Here is a 10,743-nt window from a genome sequence, read left to right on the forward strand (position 1 = left end):
TGTAAATCTGATGCTGATCATTTTGTGTTAATGGGTGCAGGGTGACAGGTGAAAAAGATGTGCAATTTAAAGTTATGTATTGTGGAGCATTCTAATCTCCATCAACTCAAGAATGAATGGGGAAATAGCAAGTACCCTATGGTGCCTGGGTAAATTAATTTGTTCTTGTCTATTTTCTTTTATTTTTGGTTAAAAAAATTCAGATTTTTTTTAATCGTTAGATCCCAAAATATTAACTAGAATTTTCACTAACGAGATTCAAAAATTTTAAGGCACAAAGAAGCTAACATGGTTCAACATCCACTATATATTCACACAAGTAATTTTTCGGCGAAGAACATTTACTAGCTAGTTTTCCTTTTCTCTATATCTTTTCAATTTTTCACATTATATTTTGGATTTGAAAGCAATCCTGATTTGATTCTTAGTCTATAATTGGCCATTTTTAGCTCTTGATACCTCAGTAAATCCTGAGTTGTTGGGACATGTTACTCCCTCTGTCCCATTTTATAAGAGTTAGTTTGACTCGGTATGGCGTTTAAGAAAGAAAGGAAGACTTTTAAAACTAGTAGTCTAAAATGAATGATACAAATTTGTATGACTATAAATCATTTCATTAAAAGTAAAATGAACATTTTAAAGTTAAATGTGTCATTCTCTTTGGGACGGACTAAAAAGGAAAGTAAATCATATAAACTGGAATAGAGGGAGTAAAAATTAGCGGAATTTGTGTCGATTCTATCTACTCGTGAGTGTAACTAATTGAAAATATAATTGCAGGCATGAGGTTGTTGGTGTTGTAACTGAGGTCGGAAGCAAGGTGGAGAAATTTAAGGTTGGAGACAAAGTAGATGTTGGATGTATGGTAGGATCATGTCGAAAATGTGAGAATTGCATATATAATGTGGAAAACTGGAAGGAAGCTAGTGACTGTAAGTTGCGTAGGAGGTATGAAAGAGACTCGAGAAATGTTGGATTTCGCGGCCAAGCATAACATAACACCAGATGTTGAAGTCGTGCCAATGGACTACGTGAACACAGTGTAGGAATGTCTTCTGAAATCGGATGTGAAATATCGTTTCGTGCTCGATATTGACAATACATTGAACAAGAAATGAGAATATTAATGGGAGTGGGGGGGTGGTTTAATTATGTAGCAGTGTTTCTTTGCTTAGATTACATTAATTTCAGAGATGATTAATCAAATGTCTTTCTTGCACTTATTAAAATAGACTAGATGATATAAGCCCGTGCAAGCACGGACCCAATGATCTGCTATCGTGACTGACAAAGAACAGTGTCGTACTTTATATTGTATTTGATTGTTTCATAATCCAACTTATTGCTAATGCTTTTAGGAGATAAAATTGGGTTGAAAGAACACTGTATATATAAAAGAGTGGTTAGGAAGAGAGAAAGTGAACTGACTTTAGCGGGAAAGGAAAAACATAAGAGGTGGAATTTCATTATCATGATCCATGAATAACACGTTAATATTCACAACTATTTGTACTACAACTATCATTTAGTACAATTTTTCAGTTCTAGAGTAACTATTGTTGTTTCTAAAACAGCTTCAAGAACTAAAACTGTGTAGTTAGTTGTGTTGTATCCTGAGAAGATGAAGCCTGTAGGGCTGCAACACAGATCAAGCTAACATCAGTATAGTCATAGTATACATAGATGATAAACAGGTTTGAAATACTTTCAGAAATTCTCTCTTTGTCAAGTAGTCAAATTATATTCAACAACCTCTCTTATACCATTAAATGAATGGCTACAAAGGGACCAACGAAAAAGAAATTAAAAAAAATTGGAGCACCTTTCTTACCTTATAAATAATGAAATGGCTAGCTAAAAGTTCAATCACAAGATCAAATTACCCCTGCTACGACCTCAAAGAATCTGCATTTTCAATATTGAAACAATGTTATAGATTCAAGAGAGTATATATCAACTGAGACAATTTGTAGATAATAATCAGTTTGCAAATTGGTTCTTTAATAACTTAAGCAGAACTCCCAACAACAGAACAATAATAAGCTATATGCGGAAGAATAAGAAACCTAAAAATTCAATTTTTGTTACACCAATCCAAACTCCCTACCCTCATCGAAAAAAACGCCCTCCTAATTAATTCCATGCTTCCTAATATGCCAAGAAGCTGACCCCCTTATTTCCATACTTCCTACAATGTAAATAATAAATTTTAGACGCAATATTTTACAGTACCATTACAGATTTTCAGAGCAATTTATAATAGATAATTAATCAAAGAACATGTTCATCGCAACTTCAACAATAAAAAATGGTAGATGTTAACGACAAATCAATATCTTTGAACAAAGAGTGGAACTCATTTGCTAAAAGGATGCATAATTCTCGTAAACTGTAGAGAATATAATATACCCTTGACTTATCCCACATAAAAATTACATAGTTGCAACATCACTAATCCTTGTGATGAAAAGAAGAATGCTATATTTCCTTGAATAAATTTGAATAAACCAAATTAGATGTGGTGAGCTTTCATCATGTAAGTTTTAATAGAACTCCTTGGATACATTACAAAGAGTTAATCAGAATGTATAAGTTCAAAGGAAATCAGTGTTGATTAGTACCCGAAAGAAATTGTCTCATATGCACAAATGAATTAGAGTTTGTTGTTCAAACCATCAAATATAAGAATTAAGTAGCAGCTCATATCATTTTTGCATTAAAGTGATGTCAATTTATCTAGTATTTGTGTTGATGGGATGTAGCAGGTTAGGAAATCAGTTGAGCTCGAACATCACGGATATGAAAACGTAAGAAGTTACAAACTATATCACGTGTTTATAGGGTTAGAGTGCACCCTATTAGAAATATGAAAACTAATATATTTCTGAAATCAGTTTGAAATTAACGTCAATTTATTTAGTATTTGTGTTGATGGGATGTAGCAGGTCATGTTAATGGTAACTTCTTCTCCATTCTGTATATTCATACTTGAACCAATAAAGCAGCAAGAAGCAGAAAAGATAAGAAACACAAAATAATAGCTAATAAAACAACTAAAAACACAAAATTCAAAAGTAAAGGAAATGGGGTTGACCATAGAATCAAATCTACCTTAAATAAAGCTCACCAAAAGAACCACTTTTAATCTTCCTTCCAAGCTTAAACTTCCCACCCACAACATGATCCATTGTGATTTCAACAACCCCACTTCAGAAATTTCACCAACAATAACAATTTCAACAGCAAAAATAATTAATTCTCTCAAATTTTAACTCAGTAAGAAAATCCAAGAAACAATTAACCCCATCAAACTTCATTAACCCATTCTAGATTCTATCAGATTCAAACTTCATTAACCCATCAACCTACCTCTAAAATCAAAGCTTTATAAATCTATTCAGCCAAATGTAAATATCGGAGAAAAAAATTGAAGCTAAAAAACAAAACTAAGGAAAAAATATATATGAATATGAGAACTTGAGGAATCGAATCTTAAAAAATTAATTGAAGAGGAAGACAGAGAGCCAACAAAGAGTTAACTCAAAATTGTAGCAGATTTTAGAGAAGACTGAAGATGAAAAGTTACGGAGTCAAAATACCTTTGTTTTCCTCTTCAACAGATGAGAGGAATACGATGATTGAATGAAGCAAATCACAATAATCAAAATTAAAAGAAGGAAAAAACTCACCAGAATTGAGAGTTGAAACTATAGACAAAGTAGAATAAAATATTATATATATCAAAAGGTATTGCAATGTAATATTGATTTGAGTATGAGAGGAAGGATGTTTTTACTAAGGAGGAGGAGAGGATTCAGAGGATAAAGATGAATAGTTGATGTGTTGGCTGTTAACATTCAATCTAGATGACACGTAAAATAAGAAAATCTTACTAAAAGACTAAAATACCCTTCAGCTGAAATTTATTGACAGTTAACAAACATGTTGATACCAGAAGGCATCCCACACTTCTAATATAGTAGAGAAAAGAAAAAAGAGTGACTCTTACTAATTAAAAAAATGTCTTTCCATTCCTCAGCAATTTGTTAAAGAGAAAGCACAATTTGATTACCTATATTTAATCTACTTGTGACCTTTGTTTCTTAGAAGAGGAGCCACTGGCCTCTTCTTCATATCTGCTCCTCCTTATCCCAATGCAAAGCTCAGCTACATCTGTATACATCAAAAATTCCGATTGTCATTTAAATTTTATTATACTGTATCATTTAAATCCATCGTTAGAAATGGAAAGTGTAATTTATATTTCGAAATGAAATTTAAAAAGAATGATTTTTTACCTACCCAAATTGTTATGACAAAAAAATCGGAAATCAAAATAAAAGTTGTTAGAACCATTAAGAGGAGAATCAAATTCACAGCTGATTGCCAATAGGGGAAAGAATGAGAAGAAATAATTTATATATATACAGAGAACACAAATTCATGAGGTATCTACCTACCTATAATCCGGGGCTTGGGGGGAAGAGCTGCAAGAGTGGCCTTTGTTTCTTAGAAGAGGAGCAAGTGGCCTCTTCTTCATATCTGCTCTTCCTTTTCCCAATGTGAAGCTCAGCTTCATCTTTATACAACAAACGAACTCCATATTTATCCTCATTTCTAAAACCATCTAACTTAAGGTACCCATAGTCATTTGGTGTTTTTCCATTTGCATTAGATGCATCCCATAAGCCACCAAGAGGTACCAACAAAACTTTAATACTACTCCTTTCATAATAACATCCTCCCATAAAGCGGGGTAAGGAAAATTCCTGGGTCATCGACGACATCCCATCATCACATGATAAGGGAATCAAATGAGCTGTGATGCGATGACTATCATATTCTCCATAGTAACACACAGCAAATCCCAAGAACTTATCTGGTTCATACCAATTCTCAGGCAGATAGACTGATACACTTGCGCCCATTCCCTGATAGTTGAACTGTTGGGGTTATTTGCCCTGATTTCTTACCATAAATAAGTTTTCCTTTTAGGAAAAGGTTTTAATATTTTGACTAGTCCTTTTCTTGTAGGAAAGGTTTTAGTACTCTATAAATATAGGCTTGTTCCTTCTAACTTAATTAGCATTCACAATGTAGTCCTAGGGTTTTGAGAGTTGCGGTTATGGGGGAGAATTTTGTGTACCTCCTTGTATTCCGAGTGAATTGTTTGAGGTTGTTTCTCTCTATATTTTGTACTCTCATGTTTATATAGTGGATTGCTCATCTCCTTTGTGGACGTAGGTCGATTGACCGAACCACGTTAAATCTTTGTGTCTTCGTATATTTCTCGTTTGTCTTCTTACTCATGGTCTTTCGAGGTTTGCTTTGCTAATTTCCGCATTACACCTGCTTATTTCGGTCCTAACAAGAACCAACTTGGGATATCCTGCTCCAAACTCCCAAACTTTCTTAGTGACAAGGAATCTGAAGAACAGATGTCATGCTGCAATGATAAGATATTCTGAAACAATAAATTACAGATCAAATCATTACTCCAATCTACAAATATTTTGTCTGATTGCTGTGGAAATTCTGGCAGCTGTGTAAGCCTCTTGCAATCTGATAAGTTCAAGCATTTAAGAGCACCAAGTTCGGATATGCTTTGAGGCAAATGCTCAAAATTATTTCCATAGAGATTCAACTCTTCCAAAGAGGATAAGGATCCAATGTCTTCCGGAAGTCCTCCATCTATTATATTGCAGTCACTGAGATCCAGATATTTCAATGAGCGTAACCCTTCACTCACTGGAGGGAACACGAAGTTCACTCTATCTGCTGATTTTTCTTTTTCAAAAATCAATGACTTAAGCTTGTTCAAGCGGACGATGGAAGACGGAGGATGTGAGATTAGAGTATTGCTGGCATCAAGCTCCTCCAAGTTTTCTAAATCACCTATCTCTTCTGGCAAGCTTTCAAGTTTTGAGCACCCAAACACAATTAGCTTCACCAAACCTTTCAACTTACAAATGCTGCTTGGAAGAGATACAAGGTTTTCCATATAACTCACATGTAGCTCTGTAAGATGAGGTTGGAGATGAGGTTCCCTTATTCCAAGGATTTCTGGAAATTTCTCTAATCTAGAGCAGTCCTCTAGATTCAAAGATTCAAGAGATTCCACATTAACATATGGAAACCTCTCAAGGCTTTCACACTCACACAAATTTAACTCAATGAGTTTTTTGCAATGCTTGAGGGAAGGATGAACTTCTTCAAAACTCGTACATTTCTCTAGATTCAAATACTCCAAATTTGGCATCCCCTCAAAATCTGGTGTTCTCTTCAGGCTTTTAGAGCCACTTAGATCTATCCTTTGTAGAGACGGAAATTGTGGCAGTTATTCAAAACACCGAAAGAATGATGAAATAGAATAAATAACTTATTTAATTTAAACACAAGAATCATATATAATTCTAGGACAATTAAAAATAGAAAGTATCTGAAATAGAATGGTACCTTTGTTTCATTCCATAAATAATGCAATGAACTCCATCGGAGATCAACATGAACAAGCCTTCTGGAATTAAAATTTTCTGGCAATAACTTCCAAGGATAATCAAGCCAGGCAAACCAACACAAGTTGTTGGGCAGGTACTCAATGGAGCCATCAGTGGAGCCATCTTGGCAATTGGAGTCGGGTTTAATGAAGTAGGGCATCCAACGAGATCTGTTTTTAGAAAATATGCGTAATATCCTAAGCCTTTGCATATTTTTCATTGCGTCTTTGCTAATGCATAGTTTTTCAGAATAAGTAAACTGGATTGCTTCCACTGTCTTTGTCCCCTATAAAAAGATCATGAATCAACATGTCATGTACAATCCACTTATCAATATCATTGTTTTCTTACTCTACCCCCGAATGATAATTTTTGTCATGTTTTATACTCCCTCTGTCCCAATTTATGTGACACATTTCGAATATCGAGATTCAAACAAGTCTATCTTTGACTCTCGAAAAGCGAAATGTGTCACTTAAATTGGGACAGAGGGAGTATTATTTATTTGAAGAGCCAGCACCGTCAAATAAAATTTAAGGTACAAATATTAGTTAAGTATTTCTTAAGAAATATGCCGCTCAAGAGAAATGCTTTGCGTAGTTAATTTTATTTTTTAATGATACATTTTTGGAGAAGTTTATTAGACTCAAGTTAAAAAGTTTTCCATGCTCTCATAAAACAAAAATGGTAACGGAAATAGTGCCAATAACTGTCATCTTTTAAATGAAAAAAAATTAATAATGATCAAGTGAATTAGTAAGGTAATTAAGTTTTGGCCATCCTAAATTTTATTTTCTCATTTCTGAATTTTTACTAATAAAAAATTACTTAGGGTAATAAATGGGTGATATTAGCTTTTAAAAAATTATTGATTAAATTAGTATGAACAAATTAAATAATGTATAAATTTCAAGTTAATCCAAAAAATGATGTAAGATTAGATATATTAAGTGGCTATTAGAGTAATTCATAACTTATTAACATGAGATAAACAAACTAGGTAGTGTGGATTTGAAACAACTTAAATGACTTGTGTGTCAGTATATGAAGCTAGAGGAACATAGTATATATACATGTTTGAAATATGAATACTATTACGTTGTTTAGCTTACTTACCATATTGTCCATCATCACATCTTCGAAATCTTCAACATTCCATATTCTACTAGGTTCTCCAAAATCTTTTTGCATTTTCACTACATTTCTACCCATGTCTTGAATTAAGTCATGCATTTGAATTGTATTATATTTAGAGATGAACACAAGAGATTTCTCAATTAGATCATGCAATCTGATATGGGCGTGCAAATCATAGCTCTTAAGAATTTCAATGGTGGCATCTTTCCCCATCCCTCTAAAGAAGCATGCGATATCTAGAAATATCGTTTTCTCTTTATCCTGCAACCCTTCAAAACTTATTTTGAGGTTTTCAATGATATCTGGACTAGATTCTCTCTTTATCATGTCTACAACTTCTCTCCACATAATTGTATCTTTCTTAAGTAACAAAATCCCCCACAATCTCAACGCTAAAGGAAGACCTTTAGCATGACGTACTACCTCTAGAGCCAACTTCTAAATATGCTCATCAGGAGCTTCGTCCTTAAAAGCATAATGGTTGAACAACTGAATAGCATCATGTTCGGATAGTGTAGTCACTTCATATAATTTGCTTGTTTCTAGTTGTTGCAATAATTCTACTTCCGGGGCCAAACCAATAAAGATCCCCTGCTAAATACTCCCAATGATCATGATGATTAATGTCATCAAGCACAACTAAAACCTTCATAAAACGAAGTCTATGAGCCATCAGACGCTTCCCTTCCCCCTTATTATTCACATATTTTTTATCTTCCCTTAACAGCTCAGAGAGAAGGATATTTTGTAGAGAATGCATTTCATTTATGTTAGTTTCTTTTACATCCTCAAGGAAACTTGCACCCTGAAATTGAGGTGAGAGTGTATCAAAAACATCTCTTGCTAGAGTCGTTTTACCGACTCCCCCCATTCCCCAGATCCCCAAAACCCGAACATCATTAGTTTCCATCTCTAGCAGGGATTTTACTTTCTCCAAATGAGTATCTATTCCCACAATATCTTGCAGTAAATAAGATGAAGAAGTCTTGCACAATTTGGAAGAAACGTCGTCAACAAGTTCCCCAATACAATCTGATTCAATCCTACAAATAGTAAGAACAAGAAGTACATCACAGTGTGTAAGTGCATACTCATGATAAAAGGGACAAAACACATAAATCAAACTACTCAAAACATTGTCAACAATTGAGTAATTAAATTGATATAAATATATAAAATCAACATAAAGTGACTTTAGCAAGTAATTTAGTATACTTGGATGACCATAAAATTTATTCACTCGATTGAAATAAATAAATTTTTGAGGTACACAGTTGTTCTATAGTAGAATATTAGCTAGATAGTGTGTGTAACTAGTCTTCATGATAAATAAATTTATGATTCAACTTGTTTGTTTTTTACTCACCTGTCATGAATATAACAACCTTTTAGATCCGCGGCAGCACTTAGGGCAGTTCTCCATCCTTTCACCTTCTGCATCGCCTCAACATCATCTTTATACTTCAATTCGTGTTCGTCAAATGCTGCTGCAAAGCTCTCTGTTTGCTTCCGAACATCTGATGGATACACATCATAGAAGACCGGTATGACTATTTGTCCATTTTCTTCCTTGCATTCCATGATCTTCACTAATTCATTCAAGCACCACCTCGATGTAGCATAATTCTTTGAGAAAATGACAAGGGCAACTTGAGACTCTTCGATAGCTTTCAAGAGTTCTTCTGGGATGGAATCGCCATTCTCTAGCCTTTTATCATCTTGAAAGGTGAATATTCCCCTGTTTTTCAAACCTTCGTACAAGTGACCTGTAAATGTTCTCCGAGTGTCGACACCTCTAAAACTTAAAAAGACATCATACTTCCATATGTTCCAAAAAAAATGTTCAATTTTCTTATGTTTAATTGATCAAAAATGTTTTTAAAAAATATTGTTATTACTAAAAATAAGTCACTTAAATATAAGGAAACTGATTTTTTTTTGTAGAAACAGGGAAAACGGATTTCATAAGTGTTATTCTACACCTATTACAAAAAGAAAATAATTTTATCCATCTCTCTAAATGTATGCACAATGAATTATTGAATCCATGTTGAGCCACACCCACCCCAACTTTAATAAAAGGAAGTGGAAAAGTTAGTGAGAAAGAAAAAGTGAAAGAGAGTCTTTTCCTTAATTAAACTAATTTATGGATGGAAAAAGTGAGCTTCAAATTCTAAAATATGTTACAGTAATAATGATTTTCTTCGTCACCGAAAGCAGACGACTTGACTTTCAAAAACACTATACAAAGAAGAAGATGTTAACACAAATGAAATTTAGCAGAAACTCACATTTAAATTTTCTATAGTTTTCCTATTTTTAATTTATTTCTAGAGTATGGTGTAGCTTTTTTAGTATATTTTTTGCTATTTTCCATATTTCTTTTTAGTGTCAAGTTTAGCCTTTTGTGTTGCATGTTTTACTCGAAAAAATAAAAAAATGACTTGTTTTCGAAAAATTGACTAAACTTATGAATTGAAGAGAAATCAACTTTCCGACTAGAGTCTCCACTTAATTTTTAAAAGAAATTAAAAAAACCTTAAAATTTCAAAGATTTAAATAGAATAAAATCATTTGAAATTTAAAAAGGAGGTTCGGTGTTCAATTTACATTCCGAGAAGATGTTAGGCCCTCGGAATGCCCATTAACTTGCGGACCTACAATTTGACTAAAATGACTTTTCAACTAAACTTTAAATTTTTAACTAAATTTAAGAAAGAAAAAAGATTTTAAGTTGTTACTTTTAAGGAAGGAGCTCAGCGTAATTCATATTGAGACAAAATAATTAATATGTAATTAAATATATAAATAAAATAATAGGTGTTTCAAAAAATAAGAAAGGCTATTTTGGAAAACTTAATTAAATTAAACCATAAGAAACAAATAAAGTTAGTTAATCAATAACAACATAAATAATAGGAAAAATTACAGAAATTCCACCTTTTAATTTATTTATTACCATTATCCCCTATAAGTTTTACAAATCTCCAAAATCCCTTATTTTCGCACATCAAATTAGTGTATCTCGCGCATCAGATTAATGTATCATGTATAAAATATACATCAGATTAATATATCATATATAAAATGTAATGTATCTTACTTAACT

The 10,743-nt window shown here is 33.0% G+C and overlaps 1 long non-coding RNA gene and 1 pseudogene across 3 annotated transcripts; both read right to left on the reverse strand.

The window, feature by feature from the left end:
• Positions 1 to 1,442: 1,442 nt before the first annotated feature.
• LOC125843931 (uncharacterized) lies at positions 1,443 to 3,820 on the reverse strand. Of its 3 annotated transcripts, XR_007444083.1 has the most exons (4): positions 3,128 to 3,264; positions 2,108 to 2,188; positions 1,832 to 1,905; positions 1,443 to 1,636 (listed from the first exon to the last, which is right to left on the reverse strand). It is a non-coding gene; the product is annotated as an uncharacterized LOC125843931 (long non-coding RNA). The 3 variants fall into 3 exon arrangements; XR_007444084.1 differs by lacking the exons at positions 2,108 to 2,188; positions 3,128 to 3,264 and adding an exon at positions 3,690 to 3,820; XR_007444082.1 differs by lacking the exon at positions 2,108 to 2,188.
• A 640-nt stretch (positions 3,821 to 4,460) lies between these two features.
• Positions 4,461 to 10,743, reverse strand: part of LOC125846075 (TMV resistance protein N-like) — a 6,571-nt pseudogene continuing 288 nt past the window's right edge.

The sequence above is a fragment of the Solanum stenotomum genome, chromosome 11 (genome assembly GCF_019186545.1).
Source record: "Solanum stenotomum isolate F172 chromosome 11, ASM1918654v1, whole genome shotgun sequence".
NCBI classification, from domain to species: Eukaryota; Viridiplantae; Streptophyta; class Magnoliopsida; order Solanales; family Solanaceae; genus Solanum; species Solanum stenotomum.